Source organism: Saccostrea echinata, unplaced genomic scaffold (assembly GCF_033153115.1).
Source record: "Saccostrea echinata isolate AGI-Se365-2 ecotype Australia unplaced genomic scaffold, CSIRO_AGI_Sech_v1 ptg000012l, whole genome shotgun sequence".
NCBI classification, from domain to species: domain Eukaryota; kingdom Metazoa; phylum Mollusca; class Bivalvia; order Ostreida; family Ostreidae; genus Saccostrea; species Saccostrea echinata.
The window spans coordinates 24,526,079-24,551,329 of NW_026889761.1; the positions used below are offsets into that span (position 1 = coordinate 24,526,079).

The 25,251-nt window shown below is 34.0% G+C and overlaps 1 protein-coding gene and 1 pseudogene across 1 annotated transcript in view; both read right to left on the bottom strand.

The window, feature by feature from the left end:
* The window catches only part of LOC133185631 (uncharacterized), an 81,755-nt gene that overhangs the window by 22,382 nt on the left and 34,122 nt on the right, over positions 1-25,251 (bottom strand). The gene's annotated exons all lie outside the window — the stretch shown is intronic.
* LOC133185632 (uncharacterized) lies at positions 20,134-21,292 on the bottom strand (annotated as a pseudogene).

Here is a 25,251-nt window from a genome sequence, read left to right on the forward strand (position 1 = left end):
TTCTTCACCCTACAACTATAATCCTTTCTGACACATAATTACTGTTGACGTAAATATAGCTAATAATGAGGACGATAATAAAATCACTTATCATAAGACGGCCAAAGTTTAGGGAACCCCGGTCTTTTAACTGGCGTTAAAAACAAATGCTTTTTTGCTATTTTTAAAATGTTTAATAATCTAAGAAACACCTTTCAATGATTGACAAATAATGATTTCATTCAAATTTGAATGATTTATAACAATCTGACTTATAATGATTTTTTTGCATTTCCTGAGCAAGAACAAAGCGTTGTTTCTGATATTCTAAATTGGGACGCATTCTATTAGGGATCTGTATAACATATTTGATTTTTTTAAATTTAGTAACATGAGTCTTAAATTGTATTATTTATATGGTTCTTTCAGGGACCTTAAATACTCACTTAATTCAATTATTGGTGATTTTTGCAATCTAAGTACATGTATATATCAAGTGAAATTATATGTAAATGAATGTCGATCTCTTCACACTCTTGTTGCATTCTTATAGTCAGAGCTGTAGTTTTTCAAACATTTGAATTGAATTCCCTGGTACCATTATCTATATGTAAACTAGTACAATACATGAACCAAAATAGGTAAGACCTTTAAGATTCAAATATCAAAACTATTACAGCATAACAAACACTTAACAACTCTTTCCCTTCAAGTATTTTTAGCCATCTTTTAAAATTTAATTACAATATATACATAGTTGTACAGTTATTCTTACATAGACATCTTAAAGGAGCAATAATTAATTATAGTAGTGGTCGAATTCAAATATGTTATGTGTTTCTTCCATTGTTTTAACATTTCGATTAAACTCTTTAATACGTCTTGAATGATGTCTGCTTCAGAATTTTGCCACCTTTGAAATGCAAATCCAGAGTAATATATTTATGACTGAGATTAAATAGACCTTACTTTGTAATTGAGTACATATTTAGTGAAACAAATGTGAGGAAACATAGTTTCCAGAGAGAATGCATGAACATTAATTACACAAAAATATGGATATTGAAGAGAATATTCTACATTTTATTCTTTAATAGTTTAAGGCTTACAGTGATAAAAATATGTACAAAAATATGAGTATCAAATTCCTGAAGAACAAATTATACAAACACCTTACTGAAAACAACACTATTCATTTAAAAAAAAATACGCTCATCTAGCCAAACTAATTCTGTTTGTCAGGATAATTGGGAAGGTTTGTTTGTTTGTTTGTTTTTAGATCTGTTATATACAAAATGTCCTTTAATATCCCAAAAGATTTCAATTCATTCCTTTATCTCATTAGAAACACAAGGAAAGGTGAAAGTCGAATCATTATAAAAATCCAGTAGCAATGATGATGATGTAAATTACTTTCATTATACTCCTTTGTTCAGTGGTTCCTCCTGCAACAAACAAATAGTAATTGATAAATCGATTCGTAAACATACAAAAATGCAATTTTCTGTTAGTGAACTATAAAATATAAATTCTTTATTCTCTTACAAAAAGGTAAAAATAGATAATAAATGCAGCTTGTTTATAATTTGTTTTGAGCTATAATTAACTTACATTTTCATTTTATTTTCCTTTTCCAATCTTGACATAGGACTTTTCTTCATTATAATTTCTGCCGAAAAGCCGTTTGCCAGACTTTTTCTTTCTTTTCGCTGTAACAGGAGTTCCAGTGAACATTGCAACTACCACTACTGCTGTTAAACATGCCAATGATATCGATAATCCTACAATAGAATATGCAAGCATGTTCGATATAGTCTTATTTCGATATAGAAGACTGCAACTAACAAGTGCGTAGAAATACAGAAATGAAACTAGGAAATTCCCTAGGTGGCGTTTTTTTTCCATAAAATATCACACGTCATGCGCCAGTCAATGGATTATAGATAAAATTAAGTTTCCTTAAATTTTTTTATTGTAATCAATAAGTGTCCTCCGTGAATTTTAAAGTCTAAATTATTGTATAGTGAGTATTATAATGGACATTTTATTTCATGTCTTGGGAGAGGCAGAGACTGACCAACCAAAATCTAACAATTAAAATTCCGGCCACGCGGTGCGTCACTCTGCTTCTTCTCCCACCTACAGACTTTTTTTCAAGTTTATTTACCTCCTTCCACCCTGCCTCCACCATTTTTTTTGGTTGTAATTTTATATTTTTAAGCGTTTTCAGACCCATTTTCATGATATTCTGTTAAGTCTAAGTTGTAATTTCTGGAAATTTGGATTATTTCCCTTTACAGAATTGGTTTATTTCTCATCTTTCTATTTTCACCACTACTAATGTTATTGTGAATTAAATTCAAGACACGTGTTGTAGGCTGACCCATTCAAAGGTTATAGTGTAGAAACGGTTTTATAAATCAAATTGGCAGCAGTAAACAGGAAATTGCTATAGCCTGTTTCTTTTAAAAACATGTGTCATATCCTATGAAAAATGTGTTTCCAAACCTTTCTGAAAGATTTTCATGATATTAAACAGAAAAGAGTGAGCAGATTAAAAATCACAGTCTACTTAATCGTCGCTTTTGTGATAATTTACGGCGAAAATTGGAGCTTAGTAGTGACAGTTTTTCCAAAATCGCCCGATACGCTGGTAGAAAAAAAAGTGTTATATGTCTTCTACATTGACAAATCTTTGTTTAACTTATATGGCTATTGTTATTAATGCGCACAGAGGATCTTGCCACGGACAATTGACCAATCGTTGAATGAATAGCAACGTTTACTGGACAAGATTAAGATGGTCTAATATGTCAGATACGGGACTGGGAGGAGGTGCGAAGCACCGAGTCTCAGTCCCATATCTGACATAACACACCATCTGAGTTTTGTATCTTATTTAAAACATTTTCAATGCACTTTTGTATTGGCTATTGTAATAATACGATACTGGTGACGGTGACCAAACCAGATGGATGGGGCGATTAGGGGTGTAAGAAGTTACATTGAAAGGGATGAATAGTTTTTGAATTAAAAACCCTTACTGAACCCCAATCATATATTATTTATCGTTGTTGCACCCTACGGATTTAAAGAGCTGAGCAACTTTGTGCTGTTAAGTGATTCAGAGAGTATTGTGAAGGATCCTTTTTTAACGAATGAAGATCGTTAAGTGACCAGTAGACAAATATTGCAAGAAAGCGCCGTTTTTGTCCCTTGGATATCGAAAGCACCACATCTCACGTAAATTGATTTGGAAATATATATTGAAATTAAATTTTCCGGAGAAAAATCGGAGTTGTATGGGATATATTTACAGATCGAGTGTAAACTTGTCCAAACTTTTTTCTTCCCCTGAATTCTAACATTCTTCGATGGACCACTTTACGTGGATTTATTTGGATTTTTTTTTCCGGAAAAATCATAAATTTTATATTAATATAGCTCGGCCTAATAATGTGCTTCGATACCGATAGTTTCACAATCAGAGACCTGGGTGTAAATTCTAAGGGATTTCTGGGATATTCCTACTTTGGAAGTTTCGCTGCATGAATTGGATTACGAGATGTTGATTTCCATATAGCTTGCATTGGATTCTATATACATGTAGCTTGAATTGGATTACGGGATGCTGATTTCTATATAGCTTGAATTGGATTATGAGATGTTGATTTCTATATAAAATGCATAATTTTTGTCTATTTGTTGCCTTATTCATTCGGTGTGTAAAAGCTAGGTGACGTCATCTTTGTTTCACACAGTCCAGTATTATTTTGGAGTACAATATAAGATATAATACTGTATTCCTGAAAATAATATTGGACTATATAGCTAGTGTGTACACTCTTTGAAATATGGACTGTAGAAACAAAAGAATGACGTCACAAAAATGTTTTAAATGTTTATAATTTACCTCGAACACGTGGTTCAGGTCAATCAGTGTACTGCAAAAAAGGGAAAAAACGAATTCGAAAAAAAAAATTATGAGAAAAATACAAAGATTAGAAACTGTAAAAGATCTCACGGGTATTTGCAATTTTCAACAAAGGAATACAGACGCAACACCTTACAGTATGGCTTTGAGAAACCTAGAATTCCACGTTTATTTAACAAATGAATTGTTTGTAACTGTGAGCATGGAAATAAAAATGGACAGATTGCTTTTCATCTACAAAATGCATGGGAAAAAATTCTTTGTACCTTTCCGATCGCCTGTATATTTGTGTTTTTTTTTCCCAGTCCTAAAATTCCTGTAGTATCCGTAGTAACCCACAATGCAATTCAACTCATTCAGCGGAATTGTCATTTTATAAGCCAAGCTGATACCTCATTTGCTAATCTGACGCCAAAAAATATAGTCCCAGTTCCCATGCACGTATATTTGTCCAAAAAGAATAACTGCAGAATATAATGACATAAAGAATACTAGTTGAAGTTAGTACCCTGAAGTTGACATTAAAAGATGCTTGAGTTTCTGATTGACAATATCGATGGGTTTTTGGAGACCAGATCTTCCAATAATCTATTGGAATACCCATGGGTACCAATTGTGCCCCGTTATTAGCAGACCTATTTTTGTATTCATGTGAAGCAGAATTTGTTCAAAATCTTGTACGTGAAAAGAAGAAAACAACTGATGTGGCCTTCAACTCGACATTTAGATATATCGACGACGCATTGTCAATTAACAATGGTTATTTCCATTCTTATGCCGACACGATATATTCCGGTGAGCTTGAGATAAAAGATACCACAGAGTCTGACACATCTGTTTCATATTTGGATATTTTATTAGAAAAAGACGTTAATGGTAATCTAAGAACAAAACTTTATGATAAACGTGATGACTTTAACTTTTACAATTACAAAAATTAATGCAATCTTCTCGGGAGGGGGGTATTTTATTTAAAATTTTAGTACAACTTTGTATATACTATAGTCTATAGTCCAGATAAAAGAGCTTATTACCAAGGATGTGTTTGTTGAACTTGAAAATGAAAATGATTTGCTAATTGTCAGAAATCTTACTATGATTCTATTTTGCTTTGCTGATTTTCTTGGTTTTGACGAAGTTAGCTATTAACGTTTAATAATGTGATTGTACATGATGAATACCCTGTGCTTTCTATTAAAAATCAAATTAAAAGATCATATCATACAAGAAAGTGAAGTCCTTGTTGCTGAAGGTTCAACGTCCGCATGTCCTGTCAATATGTTTGAGAAATATTTAGAACTTTTGGGTCCAATTAATGACAAACATTTTTTCTTATTTAGACCAATTTTCAGGTCATTAGAAGTTTGTAAATTAATATATAAAAACAAAAAACTTAGTTATACATCATTTAGAAGCAATCTTCTGCCCTATTGAAAACAGTTGTGTGTGAACATGTTAAAACTTTAAGGCTCAGATGGGGAGACTGTGGCATGCATTGTAGATTCTTCGGAAATCTTAAAGTTATTGGAATTATAATTATGCCCCTGGATCGAAAGATCCCGGGGGTATATTGTTTTTGTTCTGTCTGTCTGTTTGTCTGTCTGTCTGTCTGTCTGTTGTCAACTTTTAACCCTACCCATAACTTTTGATTGGTTGGAGCTATGACTTTCATATTTCACATGTGTATTCCTTGTGACAAGACCTTTCTTTGGGTACCATCATATTTGACCCTTTGACCTTGGAGTTTTACCCACTTTTTCAAAATTTTATGAGACTTTAACCTTCGCATAACTTCTGAACAGCTGGTGCTTGGGGTTTCAAACTTCACATGTGTATTCCTTGTAACGAGACCTTCCTCTGGATACCAACAACTTTGACCTTGACGTTTTACTTATTTTTAAAAAACTTTAACCTTCGCCATAACTTTTGAACAGTTGCAGCTAGGGTTTTCAAATTTCACAGGTATATTCCTCGAGACAAGACCTTTCTTTGGGTACCAACATTTTTTATCTTTTGGCCTGGATTTTGACTTGCATTTGAGAAATTTTAACCTTCGCCATAAGCTGCCATGCGGGGGCATCAGTGTCTACAAACACATCTTGTTTTATTAATTTTATTATTCATAGTTGTTTACACCCCTTTCTTTGTGTTTTTCTAGAGGAATCACGGCTGACTGTCAGGTACTGTATGTTTGGGTTATGTTGTATTTTAATTAATGGTAGTAGAGTTAATACTTATGTTTTCCCGAGATTCGCCAGTAATAGCGGGAAAGTATTGAATTGACGGCAGAGTGCATTATAATGGAAGGTTCCATTATTAGCCCAAACAGTCACGGTAGCCTAGTGGTAAGGCGTTCGCTTCGTGATCGCAACAAAACCCGGGTTCGATTCTCGTTCGCCGCGCCGCGTTAAATCTAAGACGTAATCATAGGTAGTGACTATTCCTTCTCCAAGGGCCCGGTGTCGCATAATATTTGGTCCGCCTCGTTTAAAGGTCCGGGGGGACCTAATACGATAACATATAAGGTCTGGCCTGCCTCTATAATAAAAGGTCCGCCCTCGGTTTAATATGCAGATTTTTCTCCTTTATTGATTCGAAATTAATCTAATTAATCTTTTTAAATTATTTAAGGTGTAGTTGTTATAATAGTGTCCCTCCCAGCAAAATGGAGTTCTAGGGACGTACACATGTACATTGTATATATACTAACAGGATCAAGTCTTGTGATATTTCGCTATATATAGTTGCTGGATTTCGTTAGTCAATTTTAATTAATTATATTTCTAATGCTATCAAATATTTCAGTACAAAACCTCAAATTATCTATCGAAAAATTATTCAAAATTTGATGTTAGCACTGGTTAACTGTTAGCTCCTTATCTTAGTACATAACTCCCAGGTAGTGCACAAAACAAAAAAATATAAAAATGCAAAAGATCGGTTGATCGAGTTACCTTATGGGAAAATCATGTACGACTTGTGTCGTTTATAGTTTAAGTGATATCAATATTATCATTGCAAAATAAAAAAAAAATACATATATATATATAATACGTATACCTTCACTGGCACATTGTTCAGTATACAGTGTTCAGAAGTCCAACAATGATCATTTCATTACAGTCTCTTTCCTAACAACGTTCGACTTCCCAAAAAGAATTTTCATATCTTTCGAAAGATATTTCGTTATATTATTAATAATAATTATGCATAATTCTTACGATTCATATTGTAGCTAACTATAAAATAATTGGAGGGTCACTGTGACGGGGACTTGTGTTACGGTGTACTAGCCTATACCCCGTTGTTGTTAAAACAACATGGTAGGCCTATTGTCTCACTTGACGAAACTTGAAGACGCATATCCCCTGTGTTTTTATAACCATCCAGTTAAAGACTAACGATTATAGCATTCTACTTGATATTACCCCGGAGTTAACAGTTCAGTTCAGTTCAGTTCTTTTATTCCTTGTATCAACAGATACATCAGAGAAACATAATTACATGCATGTAATTACATATAGTATATACATAATTGACATGGCTAAAGAAGAGAATATATATAATATATATTACAATATATTCACACAATTTAAAATGACACTGAGATTAAATGTTTACATATATATATATATATATATATATATAGAGAGAGAGAGAGAGAGAGAGAGAGAGAGAGAGAGAGTGAGCAAGTTGTGAGGTCCGTTCACAACTCTCGCTTTCATCAAGCTGCACCTGGCAACGGACATGGGTTTTCTAGAATTTTACATCGATTTTCATCGTTTTATCTCTAGTATTTGCCTTACCGGCCCTGATGCTATGTAAAGGGGGATTTGCAGTTGTTGAAGCCCGGAGGACCGGACTGTTCTATACATATAAGTTTAAGTTTTGTTGCGTAGGATTGAGGTGGGAGAAGTTATTCAGAATTAAAGGTTAACTATACATTAAAAAGATTATACATCAGAATGTTTCCCTTTATAAATTACGAGATACACAATACATTTACTTCCACGAAGTTCATCTTTTCATATGTAATATACAAAATTGCTTATCATTTACAGGTCCTTTTTTTTTTTAGAACATTAAATTTTACTTATCGCATAAAAACGTACGTTACACAGTTTGTGTTTTATATTCATTAAGTCAAATATATTTTTGATGATAGGTGATCGTGTGTCTGATTCTAATTTATATTTTATGCAGCCAACAGTTACTTGATTGATTTTATAATTCATAATTTTTTCGAGAATTTTTCACTCATATAGAGACGTCATCATATACCGGCGAAGGGTTTCAAATTTTGACCTTTACTCGGCACTCAGGGCCATTGAGCAGTGAGGGATCTTTATCGTGCCAACGCCTGCCGTGACACGGGGCCTCGGTTTTTAAGGTCTCATCCGAAGGATCCGCAACTTTCACTTCAGAGTGCCAAGCGGATGGCGAAGGAACAGTTGCTACCCATTTTTTATCGACTTAGGTCAGTCGCGGCCGAGATTCGAACTTACGACCTCCAGATCACGGAGCGAGCGCTCTACCGACTGAACTTCCGTGAACGGTCCAACAGTTACTTGAGGAAATGATAAAGTTTAAAACGGTATCGTTTTTTGTTCGATTTTCATCCGATTAGAAGCTTTCCGTAAATCTTTTCAACTTTAGTCTCGATCATCCAGACGTATGCCTTTATCACATAAATCGAAGCGGTTTGATTATCAAGATTTTAGGTGTGAAAAAAGGACATCAATCAGCCAAACTCGTCCATTAAATTTATCAGGACCCGATACTCTAAACCAAACTTTTCGACATTGTTTCCTTTTTGATACATAATTGTATATATATATTAATATAGTAAAGAGTGTTTCGGCGGTTTTAACGGATACTTGCCCTAAGGCCGGTGTAAAGACGAATAATGACCCCGTAGAATTATGACCGGGGGTCATTTTCCGACGTCGAAAAATGACTCCCGGTCATTATTCGACGTAGAAAGATGACCCCCGGTCATTATTCGACGTAGAAAAATGACCCTTTCGCCCGTAGAAAAAGTGGCATCAGCCTTAAAATCTGCATATCCTACGTGAAGAAAAATGACCCCCGTAGAATAATGACCCCTGGTAGATTTGATCAGAAATATATATTTTTTGGATTAAAAAAATTAAGAACTAATGAATCAAGAGGGCCATGGATCAAAATGCTCACCTGAGGTAAATTGAAAATATAGCGATGATCTGTTGTTCTCATTTAATCTTTCAAATGTCTTTTATGGTGAATTGACAATGTACCTTATGTGGAAATGCTTTCATTCTGATTGATTGATTTATGTATCATTGTTTAAAAAACAAACTTTTTTTTTATTTTCGCTTATACTATCCAGAGTCGAGAGAGAGAGAGAGTGAGAGAGAGTTATACTATCCAGAGTCCACAGAGAGAGAGAGAGAGAGAAAGAGAGATGTTTACAATGTCTATCTACCGGTTAATTAAGTTGCGTCCGAATGCCTTTTTAAGCCAATGATTTAAATAGTGTACATACATGTAATTTTCGAACAAAAAGCAAAAGTGCCTTACAATTTTTAAAATTAGAATTACTTTTTAGAGACCTCTAAAGTAACCGCCGTCACGGTAGCTCAGTCGGTTTTAAAGCGCTCGCCGTGAGTTCGAATCTCGGCCGCGACTGACCTGAGTCGATAAAAAATATGTAGCAAATGTTCCTTCGCCAGGCGCTCGGCACTTTGAAGTGAAAGTTGCAGGTCCTTCGGATGAGACCTTAAAACCCGAGGCCCCGTGTCACGGCAGGCGTTAGCACGATACATGTAAAGATTCCTCACTGCTCAATGGCCCTGAGTGCCGAGTAAAGGTCTAAATTTGAGGCCCTTCACCGGTATATGGTGACGTCTCTATATGAGCGAAAAATTCTCGAATTAGACGTAAACAACATACAATCAATCAATCTAAAGTCAACTCGTTTGTTAATTGGCCATAAACGTCTATAAACAGTAAATTAAAATATCGAAATATGAAACAAATGATAAAAAGGATCAAGACTAGAATTAATGTATGCTATTGCAAGCAAGAGTATGAGGGACTGTTTTGGTATTTACCGCCATTAAGTGATATCACCTATTCGATTGTGTGATATCACCTTTTTAGCTTTTGAATTTGTGATATCCCCTTCTCGAATAGGTGATACCACCTATTCAAATTAAGTATGAAATAACAACTGCTCCCAAGACTAAAGTGCATTCATTTACTCTATACAGGAAGTAAAAAGTTCAGTCTCTTTTCACTTAGATAATTATAACAGAGAGAAATTATCAATAAATATAGCAAAACTGACTGCGAGTGAAATTTATATAACTTCACAGGAATTGAAAAACAAATGGCGTTTTAAATGCCTTGGACTATAACGCAGAGAAAAAGGGCAGTCCGAATTTGCTAATGGTCAAAAGAAATCTAGATTTTCATATGCAAACAGGTTATTTTATGGTCTTTTTATATACATTGTAACTTAAAAACAGTGTCCCCTCTCCTCTTTGTGCCAAATAAATGATCTTACAGAGAATCTACAGTTTTTTTTATCAATGCAATGCCGACATACTAGAGGGTATGTCTCAAATTAAGTGCAGTAAGTCCATAGAAACTTTATTATCTTTTTGTAAAAGTTTGTGCAAGAGCAATGAAATCAATTTCATCAATTTTGAATCACTGCTATGGAAATAAGACTGCTCTTTGAAGGCGTTTTGAAAGTTCATCTTTACTTTGCATTGAAGCTAGATCGTCTTGTTTTTCGCAATCATTTTTATGTTTTAAAAACGCAAATAGGTCATATAACTAATTCAAATTCGTGATATAACCAATTCAAAACAAAAAGGTGATATCACCAATTCGAATAGGTGATATCATCTATTCGAATAGGTGATATCACCTTTTCAAGTCAAAAAGATGATATCACTTATTCCAATAGGTGACATCACCTATTCATTTCCAATAGGTGATATCACCAATTCAAAAATTGATATCACCTATTCGAATAAGTGATATCACCTATTCGAATAGATGATATCACCTATTCCATTTGAATGAGTGATATCACCTTTTCAAACAGGTGATATCACCTATTCAAAAAGGTGATATTACTGTAATATATAGTAATATTTCACTTTATTTCATACGTAATATTGTGCGGTCGTCCAGTTCTCATACTTGTTAAATCTATGTTCATTGTGCCTGCCAGAAAAGTTGTTCGTTTAAGATTTTATTGAAAATAATATGTCAGCTTATCTTGATACGGATGTAGTAATAGCTATTATCACCATATTTTACCTGTTATTGCTTCATGTAAAGTCGTAGGATTTATAATATCAGGGATAAGAGGGTGGATTTTACATTTCATGTTTTGGTAGCCATCATACTTTACTCGGATCGTCACTTCCGGTTTAGTGACATATTTACTATAGTAATCTATGATTCAAGTTATGAATATTGGATCAGATTCTACATTTTAATTTGAGTTGTTGTGCATTTTGAGGCTATAAGTAGTTCTTTATTGTCAGCATTAACTTTATTATCAGTCAGCTTAATTGGAACTACATTTGTTTACGCTATCGTTGGTAGTTACGATATTCATACGCTACTTTGTTTAGTACCTATTGTACAGCCTAGGAATGTTTTATAAACATTGAAGGTATAAATTTATTCGTCTAGTCAAGTTTATTTTATGTATTCTATTTCCAGTTGTTAATTTTACGTTGTTATATTTGTTACGATATTGTACGGCAGCTTGTGTGGCAAAAGTAGTTCTGTGTGGGAACTTGTGTGGGAACTCAGCTTCCCGTAAAAGCTGTTGATTGGTTGATAGTTTGTACGGCATATTTTCATTGGATAATTTGAGTCATGTGACAGGGGATGGGAGGTTATATAAGCAAGCGCGTACTACGTTACGACAGATTTCAGCTAGTTGTACGGCGGCAAGATTTAAAAAGATAAAGAAGAAAACAAAGACGAGATACTTATAATGTAAATTACACGTAATTAGCCTAGTTAGAAATCTCCTATCACACTGGACGACCTAAACTTGTGTTTCTGAAGATTCAGCCATGATTTCTTATGTTGTTATATGTGTATTGCCTATATTGTTATGATAATGAGATGCTGTACGTACAATAAATGATAAGTATGACTGATCATCATCTGAAGTATTATTCCACTAAGTATCTACAGAGAGAGGAGCCTGGTCTATTTTACATGAGAACAAATTAAATTGGTGCATCCTGGTAAATAGATGATTTATTTAGATGATGAAGTAATTACCTGTATACATGCTGAGGATTCAGAAATACTAGCCACCCCTTGGGTAGTTTACATTACTAAATGGCAATAAATACCAATGCTGCGCCTCATACAATAGGAATACATGTACACAATGATCCATAAATGATCCTGTAAGGAAAGTTTTGTACCTCTGCGCGTTAATTCACTCGTTCGTTGTGAGAAAAAGTTTGTCCAATTGTTTCCACAGCCATGTAAACAGTTTTAAAAATCTTACATGTAAATTTAAACGCATTTGTGAAGTTTCACAAAGATTTAACAAGCCAACCGTGAAAATATTAGTTGACAATTTTTCCCCATTACAACGGCGGTCAGATTTAAAAATCAAAATGTTTAATGCACAACTAGAGTAACTGTTGATGATCGTCATTTTTGAAACGTTTCATTATTTTACAGGCCTCTAAGTGACCGCTAAAATTTGGGCGCCATTTGGCGCCTAATCAAAAAAATTTAGTCGCTAATGCAAATTTTTAGTCACCAGGCAATTTTTTAAAAAAGTTAATAGTTATCAATAGAGGACGTTTGCATACTAAAGAACAAAAAGGTAACCAAGAAAACACATGTCTATTGCTAAAACTAATTTCCTCTTTTTTAAAATTTCTGTTCGCTTCTTCAGAAAAATAAAAAATGTTAAAAGTTCCGGAATTCGACGATCGCCAAGTCAATTTAAAATGATCGACAATTTGGCGACTTATGGAAAAATGTTAGGCGCAAATCAAAAATTTTAGGAGCCCTGATTAAGTTTATCAAAGTCATTTCCGAGAAAATGTTCAGACAAAATAATAGGTCTGGCGATAAAAATATATCGTCCTGCCTTCCTTTTACCAATAGCCACTGTGACGTATCTATTGTGCAATTTTAATTTTGGGCTAATAGAAAGAAACATATGCAATGTTTTTAAGCAAATTTTAATTGTGTGTTCGTCTAGTATTACATGTAATTAGAAAAAACGTAAGAGAATCCAAACCTTGGCATCAATCATCTCTTTTGAACTTTGTATCAATCTGTTGCGATGGGGGTCATTTTTCAACGGGGGTCAATTTCTTATAGGTTGCTCATATAAAAAACTGACCCTAGGGTTCTTTTTCTACAAAAAATTAAATTTTTCTACGACTAGGGAGTCATTTTTCGATGACCCCCCGGTCATTATTCTACGGGGGTCATTATTCGTCTTTACACCGGCCTCTTCAGGGGTCCACCTTAGCAATATTAGGCTTGTAGTAAACGTGATCTAATAATTATATCGCCTATGCTTTTGTCCTTGCTATAAGCTATAATTGGATCCGATGTAAATATTCCTTTGCATCTTATGTCTGTTTTCATTTCGTTCCAATATTTTAAGATGCGTTTTTTTAATCCCTTGATTCTAGGATTGTATTTTGTAACCATAACTAATTTATTTTGGAGTTTCGATTGTTTGTTGCTTTTATTAAGGATCTCATTTCTGTCTGCTTCGCTTATGCTTGCGATGATAGGGTCTATTTCTGTATCAGAGTAGCCTCTCTTTGACAAGTGTTCTTAAAGACTTGTAGAATTATACTGAGTGTTGTTCAAACAAAATTGTCGAAAAGTTTGGTTTAGAGTGTCGGGTCCTGATAAATTTAATGGACGAGTTTGGCTGATTGATGTCCTTTTTTTCACACCTTGCTAAACTCTTCTCTGTCTTTATTTATTTCTCTATCTAACGATCTTCTATAAAGCCTTTTCCTTGCTTTTTTAATTTTCCTTGCCTTTGTGAATGTGACATAATAAACTTTGCTAATTTGATATTTTTTCCTCGCTTTGTAAAAGAAAACCATAGCTTGTTATTTTAATGATTGGGTTTTTTGTTTATTTTATTTTTATTATTATTATTATTATTTTTTATTGTTTTTTTGTTTTGATTTGTTTTGTTTTTTTGTTTACTTTCATTACACTTAATAATTGTATAGCTGCATTAATATAATTTTCATTTAATTCTTTCACAATATTAAGTTTGTCTGGGTTTTCACAAGAATTCGTCAAGTCTGCTATCATTTCGTTGACTCAATTTTTGCTGAAAGCTTGAAGAAAAAATATATTCTTTCTCCGGATACCATGGTTTTATTCTTTTTTGATAAGATGTAGAAATATTTTTATTGTTTTATTGATTGCTTTTGTTTATTTAAACCTAAAACAATGGGGTTATGTACGTCGAAGTGTAGTGAATTCATTATCTCCATATTTCATTTGAAAAGGTTGTCCATTCAATTAGAGTGCTGACTTCATGATATATTCCAATTCCCGTTGGTAAATAAATTTGGCAACTATAGACATTGGTTTATTTCTGTGTTTCTTTCCATATTTATGTAGATTGACAATCTCTATATAATCATTGATTCCGAGTTTTTGGAACAATCCTGACAGTGGCCTTCAATTCGACATTCAGATATATCAACGACGTTTCATCAATTAACAATTGTTTTCCATTCATATGTCGACTCGGTAGATCCTAGTTAAATTTAAATAAAAAACACCACAGAGTCTGCCACATCTGTTTTATATTTGTATGATTTACCAACTATAGAAGACAAAGGCCAACTTCTAATTAAATTGTATGACAAAGGAGATGACTTCAACTTTTCCATCGTCAACTGTCCTTATTTACGTAGTAATATTCCGTTATCACCTGCATATGGAGTTTATGTCTCCCAACTTATTTGCTTCTCAAGAGCATGCTCACACATAAATTGATGTTACAGGGAATTCAACAATCTCTTTTAAAGTTAGCATTTCGTATATTGAATGGTCGTTGCAATGAACTTGAAAATAATCAGAATGAAATAAGTGAGATTTTTAATGATTTTTTTAATATATAAATGTTGCTAAAGATATTGGAAAGGTTGATGAGGACCCACAAGCATTAAAACAATTAGAGAAAATATTCTAGGTACAACACAACTACGCAATTTTTTTTTCTCGCCCATAAAGGAAAATTTTGTTGATAAAGGTATGAAAAATAATTAATGTGAAAAAAGTTACAGGTGTAGATGGAATTTCTCCAAAACTTTTGCATATTGCTAATCCAATTATCAGTAAACCTTTGACCAAAATAATAGACTAAGTGTTTTCCCGCGTATCGTAGCGGAAAAATATTGTGTGATAGGAACGTATTTTATTGGAATTGCCTGTTCATGGTGGGCGTGGCCAAAGGAAGGCCAATGAGAAGGCGGTATTCAGGGTGTTTGGGTCATTCTAAGCCAGCGCTTTTCAGAAACACACATGATTGTATATAGAGGATATTTAATGTTTTGTAGATGGATATGGAATTTATTTCACGAGTGGGACAGGATTTTTTTTTATATTTTCACGAGTGCGAAGCACGAGTGAAAATGTCAAAAAATCCTGTCCCACGAGTGAAATAAATTCCATATTCATCTACAAAACATTGAATTTTCTGTTTATTACATTTTCTTAGATTTTCCCTTTGCCTGTGTCTTTTTGTAACACAGTGACATAGGCTGTGACGTTATAGTTGAGCGGTTTAGCTAAGCGATTGCGAGATTGAAAAACGTTACACATAAACATGGATTTTTATCGTCGTATTTGGAAAAACTTTGGCAGTATAACTATCAGTTCTGTCAGGATGGCTCATGAACTTTATCTTATAACAGGCCGGGTTTTTTTTTTATTCTAAAAAACACTCTTCGTGAAGGGAAGGAGAATCGTAAGTTTTGCCGCACTTCCGATATTCTCACACTGTGAGAATACCATTTTTATATCCTTTCACACTGTGTAGTGTAAGAATATCACTTTTATTCAGTAAATAAATTACAGTATTTCACTGTTGAAAATGTTAGACTGTTTCACGATAACTGCGGTACTGCTCTTTTGCAGGGCAAAATGATATATTTTGGTGAAATATGACGTAAAAGCAATTGTTTTATATACGTCATTTAATTATCTGTCAACAAAAACTTCGCCAAACGTTATTAATTTCCCCTGCAAAAGAGTAGTACCGCAGTTATCGTGAAAGGGCTAATAAATAGCATGTATAGTAACAGAGGTAACAATATTGTTTTCATATTATATTTTAATTTTACTTTACCATATATATACATAATGTATGGTGTTTATGCATTTTAAGTACTGCACCGAGTGCACGTCCGGCATTCTCCCTTGAGACATTATTTAAGAAATAAACAACGTTATATTATGAATAGCAATTGCTCTGCTGGCTAGTGCATCATGGAAAATATGCCAGCAGAGCTATTGCTATTCATAATGCCATGTTCACTGAATAATCGTTGTTTATTACTTTTATTTGCATCCTGTGATGTTGTCAAGAATGTCAGAGGAAATTGTGGCTTACAAAGGGGCACGGCTGCTTGTTTCCAGTGATTGATATATATATATATATATATATATATATATATATATATATATATATATATATATATATATATATATATATATATATATATACATATATACATATATATATATATATATATATATATATATATATATATATATATATATATATATATATATATATATATATATATATATATATATGGTATTTGCATCTCAACCACAGTAAATAAAGTTAATTCAAACATTTGTTTGGGACTGATTTAGGATGTTAATAATGGTTTTATGATGTATTTATTATTGGGTCATCAACTCTGAAGTCTCATTTGAGACTGAGGCTCTCAATGTGAAAAAATTATGACGTTAAACGAGACTTACCTAGAAGGTGAAGTTTGACTGTAATTTTTCTTCCATTGAGAGAAGTAGGAATCAAATGCCCAGCCCTAAAAACGTTTTCTCTTCCAAATCCCACCCCATTTTTGTGCTAACTTGATGCCCCAATATTTATTACTACTCCTCTGAATTATGATTACTTGACCTTGAACTTCATCTCATTTGATCCCTACGTCTTTCAATGGAGGAAAAATTACAGTCAAACTTCACCTTCCAGGTAAGTCTCGTTTAACTTCATAATTTTTCCAAGTCAGATCGATGAATATATTTACATACTAGTATATAATATGCTACAAGTTATCCTTATGAAAATTGTCCAACAAAGCACTGCTGAATTCACTGGACAGTTTTACTGGTTTATTATAACATTTTCTAAAGGTATTGTCACTTGTCCAACCTGCTGTTCTAAGAATTGTAGCAACAGACATCTTAGCTTTTGCTGCAGCACTAGTTGCTGCTGATCGTGTACTATGCGGTGAAAAACAGTTCATGTCTATTCCAACATTTGTCATAACTGATTTGATCCAGCGACCAACAGTATCCACGGAAGTCGAATTGTGAGGCTTTTTGGGTACTTATAAACAGTTTAGATTCTGAGCCTAATTTTTCAGTTCTATGAATATATTCCCTATATAAATGCACTTTACATAAAGCTGTATCATTTGGATAAGCAGCAATAGAGATGCCCTGGTCTTGATTGCTTCAACAAGTCACCATATCTAATGATTAAACATATTATCTCTTACAGAAACATTTCTAATATCTAGAAGATGTAAACCTTGTTTTCGCTGTCCAGATAATAAAGCTAATAACATTGAGAATTTCTTTGACAACTGAAACAAAGACAAATCCTGTACAGGAGACAGTGTCTTAAGATATCCTAAAACTTTGTTTACATCCCATGTAAAATGATATTTGGGTAAAGTTGCTCTTGACAAAAATACACCCTTCATAAAACGTTCAACTAAAATATGATCACCTAGTTTCATACTAGAGTGCCCCAAAAGAGACAAAATGAACTTAACGAGCTTCTTGCCGTATTTAAAGCACTATAACCAAGATTTTTCTTATACAGATCTGTAAGAAATTCTAAAACTAAATTAACATCTGCTTTAAATGGATCATTCTGTTTTTCACAACAAAACTGCAACCATTTTTGTTGATAACCCCTATATTGTCTCTTTGTGGATTCCCGCCAAGATCCGCAGATAATATTGACAGTGTCTTCTGATAGCTTTCTTCTATACAAGCATTGCCGGACAAACTGAACGCACCCATCTTTATCTTTGTCAAAGGATGTCGTCGTTCTGGATCTTCTGGCAATTTCAAGAGGATCTCTGTTTTCGGAAGAAGATAACACGGACCTGCAACTTGTTGCATCAGCTGCGGAAACCATGTCTGCGTCTTCTACAATGGAGCTATCAACAGAGCAAACTTCACTTCTTCCTCCTTGATTTTCTTCAAGACACTGCTTATGACACTAAATGGAGGAAATAGATAACAGTCAATATTTCTCCAAAAGTGTGCAAAAGCATCAACTCCTACAGCATTAGGGTCTGGTGTATATGAATAATATTTCTCTTACTAATGATTGTCCTTAGATGCAAATAAATCTATATCACAATTTCCACACAGATTTGTCAGTTTATTAAAAACCACTTCATCTAACTTCCATTCCATGTCTACATTTTTGCGAGATAACGAATCAGCTATAATGTTTGTTGCACCCTGGACATGTTTTGCACTAAGATGTTTCTATCTATACACCAAATCCATAATTTACAAGCTAGTTCATTCAATGTTGAGATCTTGCCCTCTTGCTTGTTAACATATGAAACAGCTACTGAATTGTCCATACAAAGTCTAACATGGGAGTCTCTAATATTCTCTCCCAACCCTTTAAGAGTATAAAAACCAGCTAAAAGCTCTAAATAGTTAATGTGTGAGTCACAAATATTTTTGTCCCATAATCCACTTATTATAATTGCTTCACCTGAATCTTCATTAACTCCACCCCATCCAAACTTGGAACTATCACTTTTGAAAAGAAATTTTGGAGAGTTTCTATTTAATGATTTAAAAGATTTACACACATTCAGGGACCACCAGTTTAGTAATGTCCTACTCTGATGAGAAATAGTCATATGGGCTTCAAAATGACCTTGATTAAGTTTTAAAGCCATATCTTTTTCAATTTCTAGGGTCTTATAATAAAGTCTAGCATATCCCACCCCTGGTTCAAGCTGTGCCACCTGTTTTATTGTCACTTCATTCTGATTCAAAACCATATCACAAAAATCTTTAATAGATTGCGCTTTGTCTGGTGTAAGTCTAACAGTCATTGCAACCGAATCTAATAAAAATCCCAAAAAGGCAACATTCTGGCTTGCATAAAACTGAGATTTGTCTGGATGAATGGTAAGTCCAAGACTATCCAAGGACTTAACAATGTCTCTTAAATTAACTTCACACTCATCTTTTGTATTGCCCAATAACAAAACATCATCTTTGTAAATAACATTCAAGTGACCAAATTTCCTAAGTTCACAAAAAACAGGTTTCATGATTTTAGTAAAAATACGTGGAGCACTTGCTAGTCTCATAGGTAAACAGGTGAACTGATATATTTTCCTTTCCCACTTGAACCTAAGATATTGTCTACTATATTCATGAATTTTCACAGAATAATAAGCATCTTTGATATCAAGTGAACTAAACCAACAATTTGGTTTAATTAAAGATAATGCGGACCTTAAAGTCTCCATCTTGAAATGATGATTGTCAACAAACCCATTTAAATTCTTTAAATTCAGAATTATTCTAAAAGACCCATCTTTCTTGGGACGCAGAAAAATATTTGAATAAAAAGAATTCTCACATAAATTCTCATTCACATGAACACTTTCCACAATTTTCTTCTTCAAAAATTTTTCTACTTCTCCGTGAGCTGCTTCATATTCAATTTCAGAAAATTTTAGTGAATTTGGTACATGAAATTAAAAAGGTTCATATTGGAATTCTATCTTGTAACCTTTAACAACATCAAGAATCCAACTAACATGAGTCAATCTACACCAATTATGTAAAAAAAATTGATTTTGCCTGCAGTAAAATTTTCAGGTGTGTTCTTTAATACAAATTGATCTACATTTGTACAAATATTAGACATACTAACATCATGTGTCGCTACTGATTTTACTTCTTTTTTTGTTGAAACAGAACTGTTTGGCTAAAAAATTGCTCTTTCCGGCCCCATGCCTTGGCTTCTTCCCGTAGCTATGGACGAGTTTGGGGAACCTGTATTTCCCACCATAATCTTTGTTCGATATCTTTTGTGCAAGTTTCTTTGACTCTAGGACATTCTTCACTTGACTGCCCAAGTCGTCTCCAACTAAATTTTATGATGAGCTCTCTGCGGAACATAAACTAACAAACTGTTTTTCTCAGGCTGGATAATTTGTTCCCGCCTCTTGTAAGACAAGTTATGGCAAACACATTTCTGAAACTTTAAGATGTCACCACACAGCGGTTTTACCTTCCTCACATCAAGCAACACTTTTTTCGAGTTGCAATTAATGAGCATATCAAAAAGTCTTAATGTCGGAATCATGGCTTTTCCTATAAGATTCTGGGTAGTCTGTAATTTAATGTCACTTGCTCTGTTTTTGGATGACATGTTTTACCATATGACTTTGTTGACTTTTGGTGCAGAAATATTGTTAATGTTTTTTGGCCTATCATACTTGTTGGAGATTTCTTTAATTTTCTCCGAGTTAGTTTTCGTCACGAACGTTTTCTCCATTATCTTTGCCAGTTCAGAACTTAACGGCTCGCTTGTCTTGTCTTCATCACCGAAAAATTCTGACAGTTCATTCAGAGCAGACACTTCATCATCATCTGATGAACCATGAACACTATCGTCTCCCTCAATAAGGGAATTGAGTGCGTCGTCGGCATCCGATTTATCTGAATTTTCTCTTTCAGATTCATCATCGCTAATTCGTGAGAAGGCCGATTACAAACTTTAGACAGTTTTGTTTTCTTGCGAGGAGGTGGCGAACTACTCTTGTTCAGTCCGTGTTTCCTCGAATAGTCCGGACTTGTATCCACTGAGGACCGATCAGACTTCAAAGCAATAAGTTCTTTTTGAACTGATGACATAGTCTTTGACATATCTGCAAAGTTACGCATGAACATGTCAAACATACCATTCACAGAAATATTACTCTGCATGGCAACTGGTGTCGAAGAATTCGACTTCGATTGCATCGTGTGATCATTACGAGCAGCATCCTCGTCAACTTGATCTACGAAGACCACCGGCCCATTAGCCATGACGAAAAAGAAAGAATACAGTAAAAATCTGATTCTTATTAAATGCTAACTCCACACCACATGGCATGAAAAAGCAAATGGCACAAGGGGCTAACAGTCCCTGCATCAATGACGTCACTGAAACAAGTACTGCACATCGTGATCAACACGTGTTGAAACAAAATGTGCAACGCTATACTATTCCCACAAGGGAAAAAGCGCAAAAGAACATGTGTTCTGAATAGCAATATTGCTAAAACCCACCGGTTACAAAACCAGTGAAAACTTTAATTGATAAAATCCGAAAAGAAAGACCTAACATAACTCGCGTCTGAACTATGAAAAGACACAAACTTCTATGATAACGTGACCTTGAACTTCATCTCATTTGAGACTGAGCCTCTCAATGGGGAAAAATCTGGATATAAACCGCGTCATCTTCAAATATTCTCTTATGTTTTGATGCAGCTGTGACGTCATCGTTCAAAGTATTGAAACCCTCTGAGAAATTTTAACAGTATGATGAGAAAAGAGAATGCTTTTTTATTGATTTTAACTTAAGTATGTTTAACTATGTTTTTAAACTTCTTAAAATTCATTTTAAGAGCCCAAATTGTTCTTAAAATAGTTATACTATTACAGACATTTCGTTTCCTCTGAAAGTAAACACCCTAGCATGAAGAGTTATCGTTCTTTACAAAAATATGCATAAATATGAACAGAAAAATTAAAGATATAGAGGTTCTTTCAATTTGTAAAAAGTTTTATTTCACAATTAAATATATTGACCAAAATTTTTTTAGAGATATAAATCAGCAATTCTAATCATTTTGAATTTCTTTTTTTCCGGAGGATATTATTAAAAACTAATATTTATTCCTTTTGCACAACATTTCACATTATTTCATATACATACTTCTGAACACGTTATACTAGTGTATAGTAGATACTTGTACTGTGCGAGTGTGAGAAACGAATGGCCGTTAGTGCCGAGTATAGGACAAAATTTGCAGCTCTCCACCGGCAAGTGGTGGCTTCTCCATATGAGTGAAAAATTCTCGAGAGAGACGTTAAACAACAAACAAATAAACAAACATAGCAGAAGATGTTGTGTCTATTGTCCTATGACCGCAATTGCAGAGTGCAGGTTCATAGTGGGAGGAAACAGAGAGAACGTAAATATTTACATAGCGACGGACACAGGTTTTCCACAGTTAAGTACTCCTCCATGGTTTTTGCCTTGGCGGTTTTTAATGTCTGTGATAGGGGTATAATAGATAGTATGTAACGTAGTTTACAATTACATTACAGTACTTTATTGTTTCACCAGGTCCATTGCCAAAAAACTATAAGGCCTATCTGAACCAAACTTGCATGGATGATGCATCAAGGGACGGACACTCCCGAACTTGCTTCAGATGCTGGATTTGACTTCCATTTTCTGAAGGAGTGACTAGTTTAAAGTTTTTAGATAAGTCCATTCCCAAGTAATGCAAATCCTATCAGACCAAAATTGTAAATGTTGCATCTAGGGCACTATGCCCTGTTCACACGGAGAGTTTAATTCGAATTAAACGTAAGTTACTGCGAATTAAATGTGATCCGCGTTCACACGGAGAATTTAATGCGAATTAGTTTAATTCGAATTAGTTTACTGCGCATTAAATTACTTCGCATTAGCTTCGTGTGAACGCTAAGCGAAGCTAATTCGAATTAAATTTTGACGCATGCGTAAGGGCAGAATTAAGTCACAGGCCACATGTCGATGGTCAAATATGGGTACTTGTGCCAATTTTGAGTGGAAAACAAAGGAAAATTATGTTAATCACTAAAATGTGCACAGACACTATGACATTATGTCAAATGTATATCTGCTGTGCACAATATGACGTGATTTGTAAATGACGTCATAATAGCCTCACTGAATAGCCTTGTTGTAGAAATATATACATTTGTGGTATCTCTCTATTATATAAACATGCAGAGAGCAAATATCTTCATACCTGTATGAAGTTTTTTGAAGGTCAAAGGTCATTACTCGACCTAATCACAAAGCGCAGTAATATCTACATAAAAAGACTTACTCCACTTAGCAATATAGCATGTTTTTCATGCATAAAAATGTACAAAATACGCAAATAAAATAATAATCATTTTATTTACAATGTAAACGAGTATTTAATACAGTTCTTGATCGATTTTACATAGAGAATAGAAAACTACGTGTTATAAGTTTCATGTCTGAGCTGCATAGTCTCAATGCGACGTTTACCCTATTTTTCTCGCAGACCTCTGAATGCAATAATTTTTTTTTCATTAAACTTTACTCACAATAAATTTGAAAATCTGTTGAAAAATATCAATGTAATCACGCCACAAACAGCTGACAGACACTGCACTTTGGAAGTTCGGTAGGCACACTTCCATCATCGAGATCGTTGTGACGTTGTCTTAACAATGTAAGCTGTCGCCAGTGTCTCCATGTCAACATCATAAATTAATGAATATGCCTTACTGAAATCGTAGATTTTATGTTTTTGATCAAATTTTGTACTTGATTTCAAGTTATCTGGTCCGGACAAATGTCTCCATCCATCCCTTTCCGACCGAAATTCCTCCAACTTTTTATTATCAAACATCGGACGTGTTTCTTGTGTTTTTTAACATCGAATATTGGATCTCAAGAATACAAAACTTCCAAGACACCTATATGCTCACTATAATTGATCACAAGTAGCCTTTCACAGAATATTCCCTTCAAAACAGAATCCTTTGCCAGATGAATTTGAAGCGTAACCGCTTCTCAAGCCGATTTACACCTAGCGTAATTTGTCAAAATCTACGACGTACAGTTAGTGCAATATTTATATTCGATTACATTCGATTGTCCGTCTCAAATGTATATATAAGTAATAAATAACAAGTTTAAAAACTTCAATGGGAATTGAAGTGGGTCGGTACGTGATCAAATCTTCTGAGAAGGCCTTCGGCCTTCACGGGATTTGATCACGTAACCGACCCACTTCAATTCCCATTGAAGTTTTTAAACTTGTTATTTTTTTCTTAAATAAAATTATAATTCGCATTAGTTTACTTCGCATTAGCTGTCGTGTGAACGCAATTTAATTCGCATCATTTTACTTCGCATTAATTTACTCTCCGTGTGAACAGGGCAAAGTCAGACACTAAATTAATGCCTTGTTCACACGGAGAGTTTAATTCGCAGTAAATTAATGCGAAGTAAACTAATGCGAATTAAACTAATGCGAATTAAATTGCGTTCACACGACAACTGATGCGAAGTAATCTAATGCGATATTTATGCCCTGTTCACACGGAGAGTTTAATTCGCAGTAAATTAATTCGAAGTAAATTAATGCGAATTAAACTAATGCGAATTAGATTGCGTTCACACGAGAGCTACTGCGAAGTAAACTAATGCGAATTAAAATTATATTTCTACAGTAAGGCTATTCTGTAAGCCTATTATGACGTCATTTTCAAATCACGTCACATTGTGCAGAGCAGGTACATTTTACATAATGTCATAGTGTCTGTACACATTTTATTGATTAACATAATTTTCTTTGGTTTTCCACTCAAAAATAGCACAAGTTACTATATCTGACCACCGACAAGTGGTCTTTGACTTAATTCTGCCCTTACGCATGCGTCAGAATTTAATTCGAATTAGCTTCGCTTAGCGTTCACACGGAGTTAATGCGAAGTAATTTAATGCGCAGTAAATTAATTCGAATTAAACTAATTCGCATTAAATTCTCCGTGTGAACGCGGTTCAAATTTAATTCGCAGTAACTTACGTTTAATTCGAATTAAACTCTCCGTGTGAACAGGGCATAAAAATTTTTATTTCTATGTAGTAAGGCTATTCAGTAAAGCTATTATGACGTCATTTGCAAATCACGTCATCTTATGCAGGGCAGATCCATTTGACATAATGTCATAACGTTTGTACACAT